The sequence below is a fragment of the Emydura macquarii genome, unplaced genomic scaffold (assembly GCF_026122565.2).
Source record: "Emydura macquarii macquarii isolate MOO-44397 ecotype Brisbane River unplaced genomic scaffold, CSIRO-AGI_Emac_v2 contig_1253, whole genome shotgun sequence".
Taxonomy (NCBI): domain Eukaryota; kingdom Metazoa; phylum Chordata; order Testudines; family Chelidae; genus Emydura; species Emydura macquarii.
Window position 1 is genome coordinate 35731508 of NW_027131390.1, and position 24045 is coordinate 35755552.

General features: G+C 39.6%; 1 protein-coding gene across 2 annotated transcripts in view; it reads right to left on the reverse strand.

The window, feature by feature from the left end:
• The window catches only part of LOC137153292 (H(+)/Cl(-) exchange transporter 5), a 73874-nt gene that overhangs the window by 42326 nt on the left and 7503 nt on the right, over positions 1–24045 (reverse strand). Inside the window, exon 1 of one of the 2 annotated variants that reach the window (XM_067548459.1) lies at positions 2873–2992. The exons of the other annotated variant lie outside the window; for it this stretch is intronic. The gene's annotated coding sequence lies outside the window, so the exon portion shown is untranslated. Of the gene's footprint in view, positions 1–2872; positions 2993–24045 lie in introns of those variants that run through there. 2 annotated transcript variants of the gene reach the window in all.

Genomic DNA, 24045 nt, shown 5'->3' on the forward strand with positions numbered 1-24045 from the left:
AGAATGGAAGGGAAAACAAAGATAGTTTATATAGCATAATGGTTGAAGACACCATTGTGTACACCTACGCTCTAGGGTAATTGACGTCTGACTATCTGCCAATCCAGTCTGACTAGCTAAATGAAATAAAATGGTAGATCTGGTACCTTAAACACAGAAAGGGAGGTAACAGATTTATTTTTTCAATATGGCAAGCCTATGTGAAATTTGATAGCTGCCTGTTCTAGCCCAGGGATCTGACTGGATTTTCCATGTTTACAAGCTGTGTGCCTGTGATATATTTCATGCTATTACATGGGCCAGAAACAGTAATTTGTAGTTACATGAAATAAGAGGATGGCATTTCAAAGAGCTACCTGCAGAGGGCATAAAAATCAGTGATTTTTTTTAAAATACTGGATTTAAGTCTCCAATACATTTCACTTTAAAATTGAATTTTATATTAATTTTGAAATTATAACAACCTATATTAAGGCTTAAACATACTATAATTAATAAAATTACATTAAAAATAATATTCAAGCACTACAAGTCTGCTGTCAAAGCATAAAAGAAAATGAAAACCCTGGAATGGAGGAAGTCACGGGCTAAAGTACTTGGAACCAAAGTTTGTTGAAATGCTAAACCAGCTTTTGCCAGCAATAGCCCTTTGTGCAGGTGCAGAGACAATATTTTCTTCATTTCAGTTTGACTAGCTCTCAAAGGAAATTTTGTTTGCCTTTTCCACTCTACAAATAAAAATGAGGCCTATTCATTCTAAAATCTTAAAGGGACATGGTGACCAGAAACAATCAGTTCAATTCGCTAAAAGCTAATACTTCTTCTGTCTAATAAATCAATTTTAAATACAAAACATGTTGATAGATTATGTCCAACACATTTGCGGTAGTTTTATTTTAAATAAATAAAAACAAAATTTGAAAATGCTGTTACTGGGCATTTTGAATTGAATTTCAGTTACCATCCAAATGCAGCATGACTGAGTAAAAAATCATTTAGTAATGTTGTGATGTGTTATTCAGTTTCTGACCAAAACAAAATTAAGAATCTGAATAAATGTATGTTAAGCTATTATACAGTTTTAAATAAGTGTGCATAGATGTAATGTATTCTCATTAGCAAAAAACCCAATTTAGTGTCAAGGCTGCACAGTAGAACTGCAGAGCTATGAATGCCAGAGTTACGAACTGACCAGTCAACTATACAACTCGTTTGGAACCAGAAGAATGCAATCAGGCAGCAGCAGAGACACAAAAAGCAAACACAGTACAGTGCTGTGTTAAAGTTTTTAAAAAGAGTTGATGGGGTAAGAAACTGTTTCTGTGCTTGTTTCATTTAAATTCAGATGGTTAAAAGCAGCATTTTTCTTGTGTCATAAAATTTCAAAGCTGTATCAAGCCAATGTTCAGCTGTAAATTTTTGAAAGAACAACCACAACACTTTGGTCAGAATTACAAACAACCTCCATTCCCAAGGTGTAAGTAAATACAGTAGGACTTCAGCGTTACGGACAAGTCAACATGTTTAAACAGTTTTACCAAATTATGAGGCTAAACCTCTCTTTAGGAAAACAAACAAGACAGCACAAATGCAAAACAATATTAAAATCAATTGCTGATTAAAATCAATCCACCCTGGTTACCCATAGTGATGCCATGAAACTGTAATGCTAAAATGCTCATGTTTTAAAAATGGATTTTGAAAATCTCACTAACATACACTCCAAACTGAGGGGGAACCAGCTTCAATGATAAAAATTAAGGTCTGATGCACATACACGTAACTCAAGGAACTACAGCCACCCAGTGCTCTACATCATATCAAAATTCAATAGCAAAATTCCCCTAAAGACAGGAGTTCAAATCCTGATGTAGGTGGGATGAAAACCCACGCCGTCATGTAGGAGGATTTAAGATATTGCATGAAGTACACAACAGACCAGAAAAGGATTCTGAAATCCTGGCACGCAGCCAATATCAAACAGGTTTTATCAAGGCTACAGGGCGGTTATATTGCAAAAATAAATAAATAAATAAATAAAATAAAAAAAATGTGAGACAGCCAAACATCTTTGAACTAGCTCTAGAATTTTCTGCATTGCCCATAATCATTTACAGAATACTAAACCCTTCACTTCACCTGGACCAGAAAGCTCAGCAGCAGAAGTTAATACATAAAGTATTTGATTTTCAAAGTTCTGGCTATGACGACAAGGAATATTAGCATTGTAACTTAGCACATTATTGAAGTAAAACAACACTTAATTTTGTCTGATGACAATGTTTCTGAACAGAGGTGCTTTGTATATTCATCTTTTTAGAGACGAGACCTTCAGCCTTCTAAATTGTTTGATTGCATCTTCTTTCTGGCCACTTCCTTTTCTCCTACTCCCACCTATCCCATATCTCCACGCTTTCCAGAGACTCAGAAGCCGTACTTGGTTACTGAACACTTCTGAGCGAAGAGGGGTTAAGAAATCACTACTGTTATCAGTGGGTGAAAGATCAGAGGTTCATTCACCTGGTGTTTCCGGGCAGGGATGGCATCAAAATAACTCAATTGCCAATAATTTTCCTGAATAAATTCTGCATTCACCTGCCTAGATAGTAATCTTTTTTTTAAAAGGGAATAATGTAGCATGTTGCTTATTTAAAATGAAAAAAATACAATGGGCCTTTCTTCTCTCCCATGTATTTGCATTTACAGAGCTGGATTCTTTCTTCCCTCATAACCCTTCATGCTGCTCCAACTGCACAAAGGTGCCCTAAGCCCAGCAGAAATAGCTCCCAAGGGAGTACATGCTGGAAGGAGATTCCCCAGGTGAATGCAGGCAGAGGGGCACTATTACACCCCAGTGGGATTCTGAGCTTACCTGTCCCAGAGGCTTGTCTGCCCGATCACGAAATATACAGCTCAGCCTTGTGTTAGAAAGAACAGCACTGCCAAACAGCACACACTGTGCTCTGCAAAATCATTTCCTACTGCTAAAGAAAACAATCCTGGCATTGCACAACAAGATGACAAAACTCCTCACTGAAAAATACCCCTAAAAACACAGTACATTGGTTAGCCTTCAAAGTCTTCAAACTTTAAACGCATTAAACTGATGCAGCGCACAAGAGAAAAGAAAATGGTAAGTGTACATTCACTCTAGTTGAACCCAATGTTCAGTACAGCAAGTAAGCAGCTGTACTCCAACCCGAACCTAAACGCACACAGTGTCTTTATATTTATAGCCCTCTGAAAGCCCACAGACGGAACAACTTTTAGTACTTTATAGAACGTGCATAGAGGACGCTGGCTTTAAGTTTTATTTTATCCATGTAACAAAGTCACTTGTTGAAGATTTGTGGCCTGTCATGTATTCTCTCTGGCCAAAATCTTTGTTTTGGAAAGATTTACACTACAGTAAAATAAAGTCTAACTTTAATACAGTGGAATCCTCTTCTGGCACAGTGTTTACTTCAGAAATATTTTGGATATGCTATTTCCATCAGATATGGAACTCTACTTCCTGACCGAAACTGATCCACACCACTGTTGTGCTTTAAGAGCGGTCATGTTTCACCCCAGTAGAGGCTGCATAAAAAGGATAAATGAAATGATCACTACATTTCAGAGGGTAAGTACTGTGGCTTAACAGACAAGACATCGAGAGCCTCCAGTAAGAGGACATAAATGTGAAATGCTTCATTTAAAAAATATACACATGAATTTCATAGTGGTAAAGGTGCTGAATTAATAGGACTTCAGCTTTCAGAGGGCAATTTAGTCAAAGAAAAGGTACAGCACAGACAGGAGTGTAGATGTCCTGACACTCATCTCTGCCAGTGAGATTCATCTCTGATCAGCAGAAACATCCTCTAAGGGGAGAACAGTACAGCATGCATTGGTCTCCAAGCTGACTGCTGGCAAGGGGGCAATTAGTATCAACAACAGTGATGGCTGTATTCTTTGGCGATCTAGCCACCATGAAGTAGACTACGAAACAGCATCTTGCTTCAAACAGACTATCTGACAGCTATGATAAAGAAATGCCCATCACAACCAAGCTGGGAGACAGACCAATAGCTTTGCGGTCAAAGTCTCATTGTCCTAACTATTCAGACCCCCATTTAATGAGATTTTCATTACTTGGTTTTGAAGAATATTATTTTTAACTTCTGTTATTAAGTATCTTATAATTATGAAAAATAAGTATCCCAACTGGTTGGAAAACTGTTCCCAGAAAGCAGTTATCAGTGGTTGACAGTCAAGCTGCAAGGGGGTCCTGGGTCCAGTTCTTTTCAATATCTTCATAAATTATTTAGATAATGGCCTAGAAAATACACTTATAAAGTTTGCAGACAATACCAACCTGGGAGGAGTTGCAAGTACTTTGGAGGACAGAATTGATATTGAAAATGAACTGGACAAACTGGAAAAATGGTCTGAAGTAAATAGGATGAAATTCAATAAGGACAAAAGTACTCCACTTAGGAAGGAACAATCAGTTGCATACATACAAAATGGGAAATGACTGCTTAGGAAGGAGTACTGCGGAAAGGGATCTGGCAGTGATAGTGGATCACAACCTAAATATGAGTTAACAGCCTCACACTGTTGCAAAAAAAAAAAAAAAAGCAAACATCATTCTAGAATGTATTAGCAGGAGCGTTGTAAGCAAGACTGGTTAAGTAATTATTCCACTTCATTCTGCATTGATAAAGCCTCAACTGGAGTACTGAGTGCTCTGGGTGCCAGACTTCCGGAAAGATGTGGACAAACTGGAGAAAGTCCGAAGAACAGCAATAAAAATTAAAGACATGATCTATGAGGAAAGACTGAAAAAAAATTGGGTTTGTTTAATCTAGAAAAGAGAAAACTGAAAGGGGACATAAGTTTTCAAGTACAGTAGAACCTCAGAGTTACAAACACCTTAGGAGCAGATGCTGTTCATAACTCTGAAAATGTTCGTAACTGAACAAAATGTGATGGTTGTAAACTTTTGATAGAACAACTGAACATTAACATAATACAGCTCTGAACCTTTACTATGCAGGAAAACAATGCTGCTTTTAGCCATCTTAATTTAAATGAAACAAGCACAGAAACAGTTTCCTTACCTTGTCAATTTTTTTTTTAAACTTTCCCTTTATTTTAGTAGTTAATATTTAATACAGTATTGTACTGTACTTTTTTTTTTTTTTTGGGTCTCTGTTGCTGCCTGATTGCATACTCCAGTTCCAAAAAGGTGTGTGGTTGACCAGTCAGTTTATAACTGTGGTGGTCGTAACTCTGAAGTCCTGCTATACATAACAGTTGTTACAAGGAGAAGGATGAAAAACTGTTCTCGTTAACTTCTGAGGGTAGGACGAAAAACAATGGCCGCAAAGGAAGTTTACGTTGAACATTAGGAAAAACTTCCTGTCAAGGTGGCTAAGCATTGGAACAAGTTGCCTAGAGAGACTGTGGAATCTGTCACTGGATGTTTTTAAGACCAAGTTAGAGAAACACCTGTCAGGAACAGTCTAGTTATTACTTAGTCCTGCCTTGAATGCAGGGGACTGGACTAGATGGCCTCTCGAGGTCTCTTCCAGTTCTACACTTCTATGATTGCATCCAAAGCTTCTAGCTATCCAATGTAATCTCAATATTTACAGAAAGCCTCGTGCTTGCCGAACACAAAGCAATTCACCTGTGTCTCAGAATGAAATCAGAAGGCCAGATGCCTCCAAGAGCAGAGATGAAGGTTTCCATGTTATACCACAGAACACACCAAAATGCCTATCGTTCAACAATTTTGTTTGAAGTTCATAACAGGAAATTTATGCTAACTAAATACAACTCAGCATATTAGATTAGAATATGTACACTCCTTGTTCTTCTGATACCACTGAGAATAGCTTTGAGTGGATCAATACTGATCTTTCAGCCACTGGTGGCAGCCTATGGATTGCTCCTCTTTTCTACCATTCTTGTCATTTTATTTAGTATTTTAGCTGCCGAATGCCAGTCCCTGCCGCCATAAGAATGTACTCTTCCCTTCTGAATGGATATTGAACTCCTGCTATAAGAGACTTGGATATGAACTGTCCTGTCTTTGGATCCGTAAACTTGGCTTATAGCTGAATTGCTCCCACCCACTGACGCTGCATAAGAAAACTTCTTATATTCCAATAATAAATGCTGTGCAACAGCCACTGTGTGCCCGCAGCAATTCTGTATGGAAGCAAGCAGCTGAATTAACGTTTAAAATACAATTGAATCCTCCTTTCAGTGATGAATCTTGAAGTCCCCAGCTAGAGAAAATACAGTAGAAGGTTGCTGACACTAAGCACCATGCTTATTTTATGCCACTGCTCCCTTGACAGGTGAGCAGTAAGGCTATGTCTACACTGCAAAGGACATCCATGGCGGACCCATGCCAGCTGCCTCAGGCTAAGGGGCTGTTTAATTGTGGCGTAAACATTTGGGCTTGGGTTGCGCCCCAAGCTTTGGGATACTCCCACCTCGCAGGGTCATATAGCTCAGGCTGCAGCCAGTGCCTGAACATCTACACCGCAATTCAACAGCCTCTTAGCCCGAGTCACCTAGCAAGGGCCAGCTGTAGGTTTTAAATTACCATGTAGACACACCCGGAGTTTCCTCCTGGTTCCTCCTGTGTACAAAAGTAGAGTGCTCATGCTTCGTACCTACTTGTGGCCATACATGGATGACAGCAGCTCCTCCTTCACTCCCCCCACACAAATCAATTCACCCCACACAAGAATTACAGCTCTTTAACAGAACAAGGTAGAAAGTCACTGGAAGAGAGACAACTTGGCTTTTCCTCCCGCCCCATCGTGGGCATACATACCAAAAGATTGCTGGCCTGGCCAGTAGGAAGCCATCTTCCTAGAGACTCTCCAATCAGCCTCTTCTATCTCTTTCAGCCACACAATGCCATTTTCCCCATCGCAGTCAACTACAGTGCTGAAGCACTGGAGTAAAAACCTAAGGAGATCCACCCTTCAGGTGGCTGGAAGTGACTCAGAAGATAGGAACCATAATAACAAAGCTAGACTGAGACCTGCCCAATAGGAATTTGCACTTCCAGAATGATGTTCTAGTCCTTTTCTGCCTCCATCATGATGTTAACCATGTCCCTGAGTACTTTTAAGTCAGGGGCCAATTCCCAGGTCTCTGTCTCTTTCTCCTTCTCCTTCCCATTTCATGCTTAGTCATGTGCCATGCCCTGAAATAAATTTGTTCCCCATCCCTACTCAACTGCTTTACTCCAGCTGCCACCTCAGTCCATTTCTTTCTGAACCGTCATCCCAACAGAGCTGTTTGGTAGGGATATGTGAAATAGGCTGCCAATTCAAACTCACACCACTCAACCCACTTCTGTAAAGCCAAACTTAAAGGGCTAGTGCTCTAAACGCAGGAGTATGTTGAAAAAGCTCCATTCAAATGCAGCATCAAAGTGGGTTAGAAGCTACCAACACGTATTTCCTCCATCTGATAAAGAGGCTCTGGCTCCTGAGCTAGTACACAGAAGTTATGCCAGAGAAGAGAAACGTTCAGTTCTCGGGAAAGACGATTCTAATCCTGAGACGCTGCTTTCATGAGACATTCTTCTTGTGGGGAAGGAGATAGTTCACCATCTAGTGGTTTTCTTCACTTGAAGATCCAGAATCAAGATAATTGGAGACACAGTGCTTTTGTTATAGTCCAAGACAATTCAAAGGTAAGTTTTGAAACCAGCCAGCAAAGCACTTGACAACCAATTCTTGATTTCTCCCCCAGGTTGGCTCATTCCTGAATCCCACGTTCCCTTCTTGCTCCCTGATCTCAAAGTTCAATCCTCGTCTTGGATACATATATTATACCACAAATACATAGAATTACTTTAAAACCCCAGACAAGCACTAAGAAGGAAAGTAACAAGAGTACAGAAATCTGTTCTAATTGTAAATAGTTATAAAAAGTACAATACAGTCACTGGATTGTTGTGCCAATAATTACAGTACCTGGCCGGAAGCCAGCAAAGCAAATATATAAAGCAACACATTCACACTGCTCCTCTTACACTTACATTTGAAACCACAACACAAGTGTAACACATTTATTTTCAGAATTGAAAACTTACTTGTTACAAAAAGACTACAAAGAATGATCTAGTTCGTCAAAGTAAGTTGTTTTGGACTCTCTCATATGACAGGGAAAAAAACTCACATTAGAGAGTTTCTGATCCTTATATGCAGCCTTAATTTAGATAATTTTTTAAATAAAAAATTAAATTTGACAAAGTAGTAATGATCCACATTAAAGGTACATAAAAGCCTATTTAAAATAAATTATCCATACCTGTGATAATAGCTATGTAGATCTACCATGCTGCTGTCATTATTTATAATACATTTTTCCCTTTGCTCAGTTTGAGCAGGGAGCACAGACTAGTTACTCATTTTAAGGCCAGTCCAAAGCCTATAAAATTCAATGGCAGCCTTCCCACTAACATGAGTGGGTGCTAGACCAGGCCCTTGCTGTTCATAGCTAGATTCACTTCCTGGTTCTCAGTAGGATAAAGCTGTTCTTTGTACATTGGCAACACTGCAGAGGAATAACAGGGAAAAAGGTGAATTTCTTCAAATTCAGTGAAAGCTTTTCTTAAAAAGCTGCTTAAAACACCCTAAAATGTTGCATCTAATCTACTTCATGATCCCTTTACTTTATATATCGTTAACTTTTCCCAAAGTATTAATAAATTAAATGGTGTATATACAGGTTGCAGCAAGCAGATACTAATCTGATTGAGTGTTTTAAGATAATGTGGGTTACACCCTGTAGCATGCAGACACAGCCAGACTAGTTTTATAACAAGATTCAGACTCAAAGGCTTTATGTACTGTATCACTGCCAAGCCAAATAAAAGGCTCTTACCCTTAGGGCTGGACAAGTGCCCTCTTTTGCTATTACTCTGATCATTAAAAAAGTAGAATACATCACAGCATCAAATTCTTGTAACAGGACAGACTCCAGAGTTTCCCAGCAAGAAGACTATTCTTTGTGAAGCTAATTACCATCCTCTCACACACCACCAAAAGGAATTGTAGTACAAATATCTTTTGGTGTAGCAAAAACGTGAAGATACTGTATACTAGGGGGATAAGGTAATATGAACATTTCTTAAAGGAACCTTGTGAACTTGAAATCCAGCCAGTTTCAAAATACAAGTCAAAGTCTTCTCAAATACCTGACCTTGGTAGTTTTATAATCATATTATTCTATGTTGTAAGATGTTTTTCTCCCCTTCACACCACTGCTCTGCACACAGGAAACTGACTATACAGAGGGGACAGGGAAGTTTGCTGGACACAAAAACTGAAGAGGATTTTTTTTTTTTAAATCTCAGCTTTAGTAACTGAGGTGTTATTTACTCCTAATTATAATATGAGCAAGAAAAATCTGAAGTGATTTTTAAGACAAACTGTCCCTTTAATGCATAAAATGTGTTACAATGGATTCAGTTTCTTTAAGAATAAACTAATTTACCAAACAGGTTTAGTGGTTTGTTCAACACTGGTACCATACAGGTTCCTCTTCCACTGTATTTGAAGTTCATAACTACCTGCCATGCATTACCAACCCAGCTTTTCCTGTTCTGGAAAGCAGAGCCACCCCTTCATCTACTAGTGTAGCAAGTTTGTCCATCTCATCCCTCCCTTCTTTCCATTGGGAAATTAAGGTTGCTTATTTTCAAGTTCAGAAGAGTGAAACAGAGTTTTGTGACCTCTCCTGATTCAGCTGTGTCAATTGAGAAGATAGAAGCTCTCTGCCTGGGCTCAGATACCATGAAGTCCTGACTGATGGTGCTTGGAGAAGCAGCCTCACCATGTTGGGTATGGCGTTGTTAAGTCTGAAATATGAGACCATCAATCTACGTCTCCAAGTGGTTTCAAGCATTGTCCTACACTTTCCATAATGCAGCCAGTTTAGCAATCCTTTGGACTGCTCAAAGTGGACAGTCAGAGACACTGGAGAAATTGTTACAAAAGGCAAGTAACAGTTATATAACCAAAATGAAGGTTAAAAAAAAAAATCAATAGATTTTGTTTTGCATTTGAACAGTTTCAGTGTAAATTACTACAAACTGTTTTACTTTAAAACATTTGTACAGGGCTCTGTTATAAAGATTAATAGTAATTATACTCCCATACTCCATGTTCTACCAAAACCACATCTCCCCCCCCTTTGTGCTCTCCTGATCAATGATACAAAATGAGACGTGTATGCAAGGTTGCGGATCCCCTTGGTTTTCCTGCCTCAGATGCAGCTTTACCTCTACATGGCTAATCGAATGTGCAAGTTTTTAATTATGTACAATAGAATGCTCTAATACGGGAGCATGCATCATCTCAGGGACATTAGTAAGTAGGACAAAGTCTACTGAACACATGGATAGCTGATTTTTCTCTATTTGCATACTAGTTTCAGCTCCTTTTAATTAATTTATCACTCCTTCTCCCACTTTTGTGCCATTCAACCCCAGTAGTGACAAACTTAAGCAGAAGCTATCACCACCATGAGAGAGCTTTCATCCTCACTCGTGTTTAACAACACTTGGCTTATGCCTATAATTTGAATTTCTGATTAAAATCCTCTGTTTTGTTAGGTATTGTTACTCATTAAATAGGACAAAAGAGTGGATCTTTAGCAGCAACGTATCTTGGTGTTTAAAATTAAAAAAAAAAAAGCTTTTAGATTTAATAAGGCACCAGACCAATTCTCCAGGTGCAGCACAGAATTAAAATACACAGAAAAGGGGGAGGGAGGAAACCAAAATCAAATTGCCCTGCCAGGAGTTTCCACGACTCATGTCACCCACATTGTTCAATAAATACAACAGGTAATTGGAAGATACAGTGAAGGGCCAAAAGAGACCTTAAGCTACTTTGCAGGAGAGCACTTTAATGTGGAGGAAAGGGGGAGAGAAGAGAAGAAGAGCAATTGCCAAAAATCTGTTTCTCAAAGAGCAGCACCATCTAACAGCAACTCCATCCACATTAAGCATGCAAGCATGTCAAACCTCACAGTCAGTAGTATCAAAAGCTGCTGATTGATCATTTTTAAGTCTACATATACACTTATCTATTATTTGTATTAGCATAATGCCTAGGTGGAACCAGAGCCCCATGTTTCTAGGCCAATCAGCCATCAGTTGCAGTCTAGGTAATCGTTTTTGTCCTGTGTACAAAAGTGTCTAGAGGAAATCTGAGGACTCTGACAAGTGCCAGAGTTGCTCCACTGCACTATTCTCAAAAACTGGCACCTCCAACCCCTACCTAACACACACCACATTACTGGATTTTTTTATTTTAATGTGAACAACTAATGCACGGCCAGTTCTCTCTCACTGCAGCTGGATCGTAAGTTGGAGTTTTTGCCTCAATGATATAGACATCAGGTTAGCAAGCTATATAATGCCTTTAAGAAAAATTCTGGCAGTTTTCCCAACCATAATTTCTTTATGTGGGCTGCTGCTAATCCCTGAGTATAAGCACATTTAAACAAAAATTAAGTGGGAATTAATTTTCCCAGTGTTTAAAAGAAACAAGTGACAACCGAGAGAACAGAATGGGCTGGGGATCACAGAAACATCTTTTTCAGATGGAAGAATGAGGGTGAAAGGGACAAATAAATATTAGTGCTTGGTGGCTCCACTAAACATGTCAAGAGGGGGCTGTCATAAAGCAGATCCTTTAACCCACTGATAATGCAGCTCAAGACACACCTGGAACCCTGTGGGTTCTAGCAGGAACAAGAATTGGAAAAAAAACTGCTAAAAACAGAGTTTGCAGGAAACTATGATCAAGGGACTAGAGCTGTTTCTATGAAAGAGGCATTTAAAAAAACTTGTTACTATTCTCTCTCGCACACTCCTACATTAAAGTTGTAATGAAAGCAAAGACATTTGCAATTGTGAGACGTGTGCCATTACATCCTTCATTATCTACAGTGGTAGAGGAACATTAGGAAAATTAAAGCAGTGCAGTTAATAGAATGTAGAGAATTTGGGACTAGGAGTCAGAACTCTAGAGTTCTAGTCCTAACTCTGAAAATGACTCCTTTCGTGGCTTTGGGCAACTCATAATTTCTACATCTCAGTTTCTCCAGGGGCAAAACGGGGATAATGCTTATTACTTCGCATTGAAGTGCCAAGGATAAGTTGTTTTTAAACTATGCATTGGTATTAAAGCTATCATCCTGACCACACTAGCACTAAGCTAACCCACTAATTTGGTTTATGCGTGTGAAATGAAATTGCTTTCCAAACCAGTTTGCTGTAGCTGCACTATTGTCTAGGAGCTGTGGAGGACACTCTACACTATGATAGATTCTAACCTCAAGCACTGCTAATGCAGTAAAAAAAAAAAAAAAAACCTGACAAGCTATGTAATTTCGCAATATGTACAAGGAGTCCCTAGACACAGAAATAAAGCCAAAATCATTGAGCCTCTGACCTAATTTAGGGTCTGAGCCTACTTCTCTAGAGGTGAATGGCTAAAAAGGAACATTCAACTTAGTTAAATTTTGTCTAAAAATGTACTTATTGTTCAGATGAAAACCATTACTGCCCTTGAGATTAGGAGAAAACCCCTCTTTCCTCCCACCACCCCCCATTGTATATTAAGCAAGAGTCTACTCTACAAAACACGTCATTCCTTTTTTTCCATTCCATGTGGAATTTTCTGTTTCAAACTCCCCCTACTGCCAGTCAGAGCTATGAACAATGGACATTTTGTTTTGTTAGCAAGTATTGTGCAAACAACAACAGAGCTTCCTTGCTAATACTGTAATTAAGAACACTGGATAACTGGAAGTTACTGTATCTTAAAATCAATTCAAATACATTCCTTCTCCCACCCCCATTTTTATAGGATTTAAAAGAGATCCTGTTTGCTATGCAAAACATCAAAGATCCCATGACATCAGATTTTGCCCTAGTGATCCAGTTTAAATCTCATCTGTCTGCAACATGCATTGTTCTGTGTGGTAGCTGACTGCTGCCCTCCATATTTATTAGATCAGTGGTTCCCAACCTTTTTGGCTCGAGGGCCACAGACATCATTGTTACAACCTGGAAGGGCCACCAGTCTCTGCCAGCAGCCCTCCCTCCCCCTCTCCCCAGAAGGAGTTCAATGAGGAGGCTGCCTCCCTCCTCACTGATCTCCCAGGCCCCTGGCTGCAGCAGGGAAACCGCACACATTCCATAGTCCCATGCGCTCCACCTGGGTCCCTAGGCAATGATTCCCTTCTGCAGCCAGGGGGATGGGAGATCAGTGCTACCCTCCCTCCGGCTCCAGCAGGGACCTCAGTGCCTAGAGACCCAGGCGGAGCACTTTGCCATGCTCCCTGCTACAGCAGGGGGAGGGGAGCACTGATCTCACGTCCCCTTGGCTGAAGCAAGGAGCCTGCACCCATCTTTTAGCCACGTGGCAACATGCTCCATCTGCGTCCTTAGGCAGCAGCTCCCTTCTGCAGCCAGTGGGAGGGGAGTAGAGAGTCACTTTGAAAGCTCGCCCCCCACGTCCCTCCCCGGGCCACTTTTGGCCTGTGAGCCACAGGTTAGAAACCACTGTATTAGATCATCCTATCCAACGGCCTTGTAAAATAATGAATATTTGCCAGTTCAGGCACAAAATTTGCTCACCATGATGATGAAAGAATTAATGATATTTTGCTCACGTTAGAAAATTAGCTACAAGTCTAGAGTGATGCAAAGCTGCTGTACTTTAGTAGTTTGCAATATGTTTAGGATTGTTTGAGATGATAGGCACTGCAACTGGGGTCTGATCAAGGATTACAGCTCATAAAGTACATGTATAAATCATGCCTCCTGCAATAGCTAAGGTCAATGGGAGAGGAGGAGGAGAAAAGGTTAAAGGGAGTTTAATTGTGAAATTGTCACGATGAGTTTTAAGTCAGTCTCTGAACATTAAATAAATATTTTCTACACCTAAAATTTCAAACGTATCACCACAAAGTTTTTTCTTGGTAATTCACCTTATTTGCACTAATATCCCACAGTAGCTGGTGAGATTCACTTGTATTTACAGATGTATATGCAAATTAGATCTAACATCAGTTTCCTGATGAGTTGTCAATGTGCTTTTTCTGTGTCTAAGTTGCATTACCCCAACCCAAGTAAATCACTGACATTAAAGACCAAGTGATAAGGACCTGTGTATGTTTTCAAGACACCAGCTTTTCCTAGGCTAAGCAATAATAATAAAGAACCCGAGGTGACCATAGGCAGACATTCCCACATAGTTTCCTTCCACCACCATCCACTCTGCAAATATTTCTCCCATGTGTAACGTACACTGAATACCTTAAATATCTGACAAAGTTGGTGGTTGGAGCTAAAAAATTTCTATGATTGAAAGACTGAAAAAGTCTGCTAAATTAAAAAAAAAAAAAAAAAAAATGCAACCAGCCGGCAGCAGCATCCCACTCAGACAGCTCTTTCTTGGCCCTGCAACTTCATTGCTACACTTACAATGTCCCATGTCTAAATGTTTTTACTCCCATTTCTAGACTGTTAATGGACTTGCAAAAAAAAATCCAGTTTCCTGTAATGAAGTTTCCATTCTAAAGGACACAACCAACAGCCTCTCCCCCCCCAGGTAGGCAGTGATGGCAACTAAGTCATTCCTGACAATCACTACAACTGTTCATAACATTCAAAAGCAGAAGAAGCTAACAGCTTTGAAACAACGTTACAGATGATGTCTCAAAATTCTACAGTACAGGAAGCTAAATAGTTTGTTTAGCAAGTTTCCCGGAAAGATAAGACCGTATTTCTTTTAATTTATCCTGCTGTTCATTTAGTTCCCATTGCAAAGGGAGCAATAGCCTCAAGATTGATTCATTGCCTCCAGTTTACATGCCAGAATAAATTCTTCATAATTTTCCAGTAAAATAGTATATCAACACTGATGCAGTTAAGATAATATCAGACAAAATTATTCATCCTCACCACATCAAAGTTGTGGAAGATCTCAAATAGCCTCTTTCTATTTCTGAAGACAAAGTTTATTAAAGTGGTTCTCACCTGAAATCGCACTAGTGGAGGCATTACTTAAGTGCCTTAGTAGAAGAGTTCTATGAACCAAGAGAACCCTACAGTTCAAGATGATAATGTTTCTGGGAAGTATTTAAGCTGCTTTCTTCTTTCTAACAGAGTGGCACCCAGTAGTGAAAGTATCACAGGTCCATGACAATGCTGTACTCCAGGTTGAATAGTTAAGGTTTTATCAGTGTTTTTAAGACAACTAAATTTCAGGAGTTTGCAACTCTGCAGTCAATTTGACCTGAACTGGAAGTAATTTGTCACTGGTGTATATTGCAATGAACCAGATGAGAGTCACTATGAACTAAAAGATAAAAATGTTCCTGTTTCATTCAATTGCTCAAAGACATTCATTCAATTTGATCATAAATCCAGCTACCCATTACCAGGTTCACTAATCATCATAGCAATGTCTGTTCTTAAATCCAAGCTTACTCTGACAGTCCAGTTTCACTTGATACATTCAACTCTGATGTCCCAGCAGGGGGTCGTCACAATGTCTATTGCAGCATACTGAGATTATAAATAAGGTGATGATGATGGCTTTGCTATAAAAAGAAAATCTTGGGACTCAGAAGAAGCAGCAGCAAAACAAAGAAAACAACAATATTGGCCAAGTACACTTTCCAACAGAAGTTATTTTCTTCAGGTTTACTGCTCTCTGAAAATGCCCTTTAAAGTATTATTAGCTTTACTGAAATCCAAGCAGGTTTCAAGGTTCACTATGTATGTTTACACAAACATACTTCAAACAAAAACAAAAAACCCTTGTTAAATTTAAAGAACCTAGGAATTCTAGTTGAAGAGGCTTTCCCATTCACTAAATGCATCTCTGCAGTGTAAATGGACATGCTGTTCCTTTGTGAACTCAGTCTTGCAGAGAACTGTCTCTAGGCAAGCACTAGGAGCAGTACGGGTTGGAGCTTTGATATTTGTTAGACAGCATCTCCTATGTACTCCAATTAGGATTGGAATTAGGATGAAGCTCCAGTGTACCATGCACTGTATAAAGCTATATGAAGACACGGGTGCCGCTCCAAAGCGGAAAGATGAATTGCCAGCCTAACATTACTAAGAATTCATTTTTCTCCCTCTTCAAAACAAGGACATTAGAATAATCATGATTGCTACAGCCACATTAACTCAGATGGGTCGCACATGTATATTTCTCTGTTTAGATGTGACTCTTACTATTCCTGTTAGTAGAGACGTATACCACAAAATATACCAGATGTGCAACGAGTCAGAGTTAACATTGTGGAAGCGACCTTAACTTTTGCATTGCCTGGCTTACAGTTGAATAATTAGAAATGGTGCATTAAGTTCGTTGCATTTAATTATTCTGTTGGCAGTAGAAAGGGCCAGGTATACTTGGCATGCTGATGTTGAGGCTTGTCAGGACTTCCGTGAACCACTTAGAAGTTCAGGTCTGTACCAGGAACTACTACCTGATCTGAATTTTGTACAAAGTATCAGTTTGGAGGCAAATCATTTTATGCATTTATCTAGTTCTGTGTGAACTATCTGCTCCAGTAAAGTAACTATTAAGATCATTCTCTGTGGATTTTTCACATGACCATTGTGAAGTTCAAAATACGCTGATCACAGAGAACATATACAGCAGTCTAAATGAGGCCTTTTAACCCTTGGAAGACTGCAAACATGCTCTTTCGCTGGCAGTCTGGAAATGCAAGCACTTGTTAATGAAATATGGGCAGAGGGATATGTTCAAAGGCACAAAGGGAAATTAGGCATCCAATTCCCACAGAACTGTCAATGGGAACTGGGTGCTTAACTCCTGCTTGTTCCTTTGCAACTAGAAACATGGTTGTAAGAGAAGATTTTTGGACTGTTGGCAAGAACTAGTGAGAATTAATAGCATTTCTCTCATAGGGATAGGGTGGTTAACTATTTTAAAGAGAAGTGCGAAGCTGAAATGAAAATTAAGTGTAGACTGCCAAACGCTGCTAAATTACCAGGCTCTAGGAGTGTTCTGTGCAAAAAAAAAAAAAACATTAAAATATTTTTCCTCGCCCTGAAATCCTTTTGCATTTTCTCGGTTTGCTAAAGATATCCCCAAATGCGTTAGATCAGTCATACCTTCAGCAAACTAGTGGATTTCATGGTAGAAGATATTTTTCTCCCCCAAAATTAAAACATTCAGCTCTGAACTGCCTCCTCAAACAGGTTAGTTAAATGTCACTGTACATTTACAAAGCATACAGCATAAACATTGTTCTTGTCCATAGTTATTCAGTGTTCCCCATGCCACTAGGGGTCCCCTGCCCTGACCAGCACATAGCTCATGGGAAAGAACACACTGTAGTCAAACGATTAAGAACTGTGAGACGATTGAAACAAAATGTGCTGTATGGGTGACAGTCAAACTCTGCAATCTGTTCAATCCACATCTTCACAGTTAAGCAAGATCTCACACCCTTAACACACATTCTCCACCATGTGTTATCCCAGGCCATGTGTCTAAAACCGACCTTCTGTATTCTAGCACAGTGATTCTCAACATTTCCAGACTACTGTACCCCTTTCAGGAGTCTGATTTGTCTTGCGTACCCCAAGTTTCACCTCACTTAAAAACTACGTGCTTACAAAATCAGACAAAAATACAAAAGCATCAAAGTGCACTACTGAAAAATTGCTCATTTTAGCATATAATTATAAAATAAATCAATTGGAATAAGATATTGTACTTACATTTCAGCATAGTTTATAGAGCAGTATAAAGTTATTGTCAGCATGATATTGTAGTTTGTACTGACTTTGCTCATGCTTTTTATGCTGTAAAACTCAGCAAATATCTAGATGAGTTAATGTACCCCCTGGAAGACCTCTAGGTACCGCTGGTTGAGAACCACTGTTCTAGCACACAGGTATCGTCCTCTCTTCATTCACTTGTACCAATTATACTTTTCAGGTTACTTTGATGTGCCTGTCTTCTCCTCTTCACACACATTTGAGTATACACCTCCATGTGTCTATAGAAAGAGATACAGTGGAAACAGCATGACAAGCTGCAGTTTGTCTTTTCAGTCACTCATTCACATATGTTTAGGACCCCTTCATGCCGACTGGGTTGGACAGCAGCATAATAGTTCAAAGGATGGCACAAGGTCTCTGCCAAGAGCCAGTAAACCACTGGCCGCCATAAACATTGTGAAATGTCTTTACAGATAATATTTAAGGAGTTCTGTGTCTGTACTGAAAATTATGCTCTTCAGGTCATGCAGTTAATACAGGTCACCAGGAGGTGGCATACCACAGAGATGTTCCTTTCAAGCGAGAAGTAACAGACACCTGTCTCCTTGTCTGTCCATTTAGGTATGGTGTATTGTACGCCTCACGCTGAATGTCTATTTGACACTGAACCAGGTATGCAGTGAGAGATTGAAAAATGGTCTGGTTTATCTTGGAGCACAAAGACTGAATCCCTTCACCTAGGGGGCAAAATGACAACGTACTTGTCTCAAGAAAGAAGGTTCACAATCTGCCTGACTGTAAAGTGCTACAGGAGTGAGCAACTTTATTACACAGTATCTTGTTAATCAGTCTAGGCTCTAGAATGCCCATTATGATTTTATTTTCTATGTAATCACTTGTTTCCAATACATATACATTCTACTTGACTGTTTTTGTTAAACAAACTTAGATATACTTGATTTCACTATGAACAAAAGAGCTATGAGTTATGGGGAGCGGTGATCTGAGACGAAACTGGGGTATTCCACTTCTTTGGAAGCAGTGGATCAGCAAAGACTGTAACTGTCCAGTGTAGTGGAGATTGGGCGCTCCAGGGAGATGCTAGAAAGGCTTGTGGGTTGTAGGGTGCCTATCATTAACCTGTAGAATGACAGCGAGACCTGTGAGGTCTGGAGGGGAGGGCTCGCATTGTCCGTGGCCACTGGAGTTGGGGAGCTGACCCTAGCAAGCACAGACAAGAATTCCTCATGCAGGTGGTAGTGAGGTGCCTTACAACTTTAGGTGCTCCCAGGAAGCATCACATAGGCTCCTGTTTTTTCTGTGCACCATTACAGGACAGGACGACAGTCCGTGAGGAATTTGAATGAGAAAAGACCAGGACTGGAAGGGCATGCTACGGGAAGGGAGCAGTGAGGAAAGGGCAGATGTGCAGTGCGGTAAGCGACTAAGTAGACATTTAGGGAGGGGAATTAAGTAGGGCCTTGAAATACTGGTCTGTACTTAATTGGAAACAATTTAAACTAACTTGTTTAACTGAACCAGACAACTACCTACAGTACCTTTTAGACTAAATACTGAAGTGTGCCTACGTCACTTACAAACATTTAAGAAACTGTCAATTCTTAGTGAATTTCCAGAGATCCCCTTGCTTCTTACAAAAAAAAAATGTAAGTGTACTCCAGGATTTATTTACCCTTCTCCACAGATAGATATTCTGGCATTGCAACATACTGTGCTACTTAACAACTGCCTTTAATTACTCTTATCTGTATGCAATCACACTGTGGACACCCCAAAATATGGACCTGCTCAACACACAGGAAAGAACTCTGTAGTCACAAGCACAGCCCTTGGTGATAAGTTAATAAATACTTTAGAAAGAATAAGCAGCAAACATAATTGTCTGAAGTGGTGACCTAAACTTCTGCTCAACTTCCTGAATAGTTTTCTGCTGACTTAACTCTTTCATATTTCAAACATTTACCCTTCCTTGGAATTTTATGTCGTGATTTCAACATATCAATCCACAACTTAATTTATTGAAAGAAATTCCTAATCTTAAAAGGTGATCAATAAAATGCATATTCAGGATTGAGCACATTCCACAATGTTTTACTGCCACACTATGGTAACCCTTATCCTGTGTTGTTCCTTGCTGAATCATATCCCATTTAAATGCAGGCTCTGTGGGGCAGGGACCAGTCATTATTTTAACATAAGCACCATGCAGACCACACTGCTGGGGTTTTGGGTTTTTTTGTTTGTTTGTTTGTTTTAAAAGAAAGGATTTTCCTTTAATCGACACCACATTCTCACCCTTCTCTCACAGAAAGGCCTATTGGACTACTGACCTCACCAGTATTCTCACCTCTTGTCTGAAACCTACTGTAAACTGGTACTTCTAGGTGTGTCCTAAGCTGCCTGAAACTGCCCAAAGCTCTGTATTCATCCAGAAAGACTTGCCCATTTTTCGCACTGCAGGACTAAGTCATGAACACTGCATGTGTTTAAGAAAATTAAGCATAGTAAATGAAAGAGCTTGCTACTAAGACTTAAGAAACCAATAAAGGGAAAACTGGACTGAGAATACAGTTGTAATAAGAAATTGATATAAGGAAAACAGATTGAATGAAACCCTTCAAATGTAGCGATGCGGGAAGTTGCCTATTTCCAACCAGCCAGGGGTAGACCTAGGGATGTAAGGGTATGTCTACACTGCAGCTGGGAGCAAGCCTCCCAATCCAGGTACAGAGACTCACACAAACAGGGCTCAAACTAGCATGCTAAAAATAGCAGTATGGAGGCTGCAGCTATGGTGGAGACTCAGGGTCAGGTAGGCTTCAGAGCCCCAGCTGCTGCCCAAACCACAACATCCACATGGCTAATTTTTAGCACACTAGCTCAAGCTAAGCTAGCATGAGTCAGTCTATCCAGGCTGGGAGGCTCACTTCCTGCTGGCGTGTAGTCATACCTCCAAATGACTCCCAGCACGGTAGCATCTGTGGCACCCTTTTTCTGACTGCAAGAGAAATACTGAGCCACTGTCATGCAAGGGAATTAAATCTAGTCAACTGGCTTCTAAAGCTGGACTTCTGGGACTGATAAAGCAAACTATATAGAACAAGGTTACAAAGCATTAAAACTGGAAGTGCCGTAGAAGCAGCATATTCAAGGAATGTATTGCTTCATCTTGCTCTTTAGCACACCTTCCTTCCGAAAGCCAATTACAAAGGGGTCATACAATGTTAACCATCTCTAGAGGATGTCATCTCCAGTCCTTAGCCAGAAGACCAGAGGCTGCTATATGGAGCCTTGAAGATTTAAAGATGGAGTGCAAGAAGCTATGAAGATCATTAAGGCACTTCTGTTACCACCCACACACCCCAATGTCACAAATAACCAGGTGATCAAAATCAAACCAGACATTGAAAAAGAAAAATCTGAAGTTACTTGTGACAACTGACTGGTGTTTAGGTATTGCCAATCTCACCACAGCAGCCACTGAGAAGTATTAATGGCTATGATATTAATTTGTTTAAGCTGTTTGACACTTGTAAGACATTTGCCTACAGAACTGGTTAAGTATGGTACAAATTTTCTGCACAGTGACAATAACTGGCTCATAATATATTATAGTAAAGCTGATGTGATTTCCAATTCCCCATATTAACCTTACATGCCAAATGCCCAAGTTTACCTTAACCAAAGAGCTGTGATTTGTTTGTACCAAGGAGTAAATTCCCAGGGGCCTTTTAGAAACTGCCTCATCTGTTTGGTCTTCGATCACTTCCCATCTCTCAAATGTAATGTGGAAAAACCCCATGCAGTCCCATTTCAGGAGACACATTCAAAGTCTAATTGTCCAAACCCATGATTTGTAGTACTTTAGAAGCACAGTTGCAATAGCTGTGCATACGAATCCACTCTGCACTATCAAAGGCATGCAAATCAACTTTTCAAATGTGAATAATTAAGGACATGAAGAAAGTTATACACACTTTGTGTATCCCATTCCAAGACTTGCCATTAGACAATGAAATCTAACTACCAACTGTTGATAAATTTGTCCACAAAGATGTCACCTTCTACCCTACCAGCGGCCTGTTACTATTTAATCCAATGTACTGTCTCTCTAACCTTGCAAATATAGGTTCTTGCTGTCCCTGCCTGGCTCCTATACACTGATCCACATCTCAGACAATGATGAATGCAAGACTGGAGACTACAAAGAAGTATTAAGGAGAATGGGTGGTTTAGAATATCATGTACAGGAATAAGCAAGCCTTCTAGTTGGAGCTAAAAAGTTTGGCTTATGCTATAGTCTGACACCTGGTTTATTGGTGGTTTTGAGGGAGAGGGAAACCAGCCGGATTAGTTTTAAAACCAGCCTGACGGTAACATCAACTGCTATAAAACGTTTTCTTGCATTCCAGACTGAATACATACAAAGAAACAGCATAACAAGAGAACACAGCCTCTTGCAAAGATGGATTTTTAAACGAAAAGTTAGAATTTACTTTACCTGTTCCTTCTTCCAAGACACCCTCAAGAAGCTGCTCAAATAGTAATAGCTAGCTAGAAGGGCAGCTGGGTGTATCAGATGTGTATATTATGCCTATTGATTGTGTCCCACTAATACCATTTTAATATGTCACGTATCATATATTATAAATTCCTTGAAGGAGAAACTGTGTCTTCTTATGCATGCCCCTACATACAGATAACAGGGGAGTTAAAATAAGAGGGCACATCAGCTTCTCTTAGCCACACAGGGAAAAGAGGAATTTGCTTGTTTCCTCCCCACACCTGGATCAGGAGTGGGGAATGGATATATACCTATTGATCAGGAGAGGCCTGGCAGACAAGAATAGTGTTGTGACAGAGAAAGACCTTCACCCATAGAAAGTGGAGAAATCTAAAATGGGGACAGAGAAACAAGAGGAGGGGGAAGAGATGGACAACATGACAGAAGACCTGAGGGGTACAAAATGATGAGGAAAACACATCAATTTGCTTAGATGGAGGAGGAGGAGTTCCCCCAGATAGTTAATGCCTTTGAAAAGGATTAGCCATTACAAAGAGGTTGGTTACAACCCTGTCCCAGAGAGGATTTACACACTATCACAGTAATCCCTACTAACTTTGCTAAAGCCACTCCGCATTATGACGGTCCAGCAAGTCTATCTGATATGAAAGATAAGATATTTTACCAGCAGGGCAACCATTCTGCAAACATGTTGTTGACATTCTGCTGACCGCATGCCATTAGATAGCAGGATCTGATATCAAGCTGTTGGAGTTCTTAACCTAACCTGCTAGTCTAGTAAATGAAAGGTTAGTTACCAAATGTTTAAAAAAAAATTTAAATTATGCAACCTAATCAACAAATATTTAGACCCTTCTCCCCTATCTTTAAATCTTGCATTTAAATAAATGCATTCCATTCAAACAAGTTGTACATGAACAGCAACTGTTTATCACAAAAAAGAGACCCACATTTTCTAATTGTAGGTTGTAATGTAACAATTAGAAGGATGCCTCAGTGCTGGAAAATATTAGTGATAAACAAAGCTAGAGACACATCAGCATTACAGTTACATTGCCAGAAAGCAGTACCACTTTCTGAAATACCAGGGCTGCAGCCACATCCCTTAGCGAGACACAATCTTATTTTTTGCCCAAATCAATAAAACTAGATCAAATCTGACTCAGGCAGAGCGAGGCTAGGGAATTACTCATGGTATTTAGATAAAAATGCTGCCTCATAATTTGAGCCAAAAACTTAATGACTCTGGTTTTGAAATGCAGTTGAGTTAGCACAATAACTTCTACTGTAATGACAGAAACTACCAATGTTATGCAAGGTAAAAGGAAAAACCCAGCATGTCAGTGAAATACAATCTCCCAGTGACTTGCTACAAGTGGTACTTCCAATAAAACAGAAATTAAGTTTGATAATGGAGAGACAATAGTCACTATTAGTGGTTTACTAACTTTTTTAATCTCACTACTTTTTGGTATAGGACATAAGCACACTACTCACTATCATAGGGGAAAAATTCCTTATTTACAATTACATCATCCAATAAGTGGTTTTCTAGTAGCCCTCCACTGCACAACTCTGGGTCCAATGCTATTCCAGATCTACCAATTATCTGGAAAAAAAATTACAAAATCATTGCTGGTGAAATTTGCAAGTGATACAGTTCTACAGAGCAATCAGGATTTCT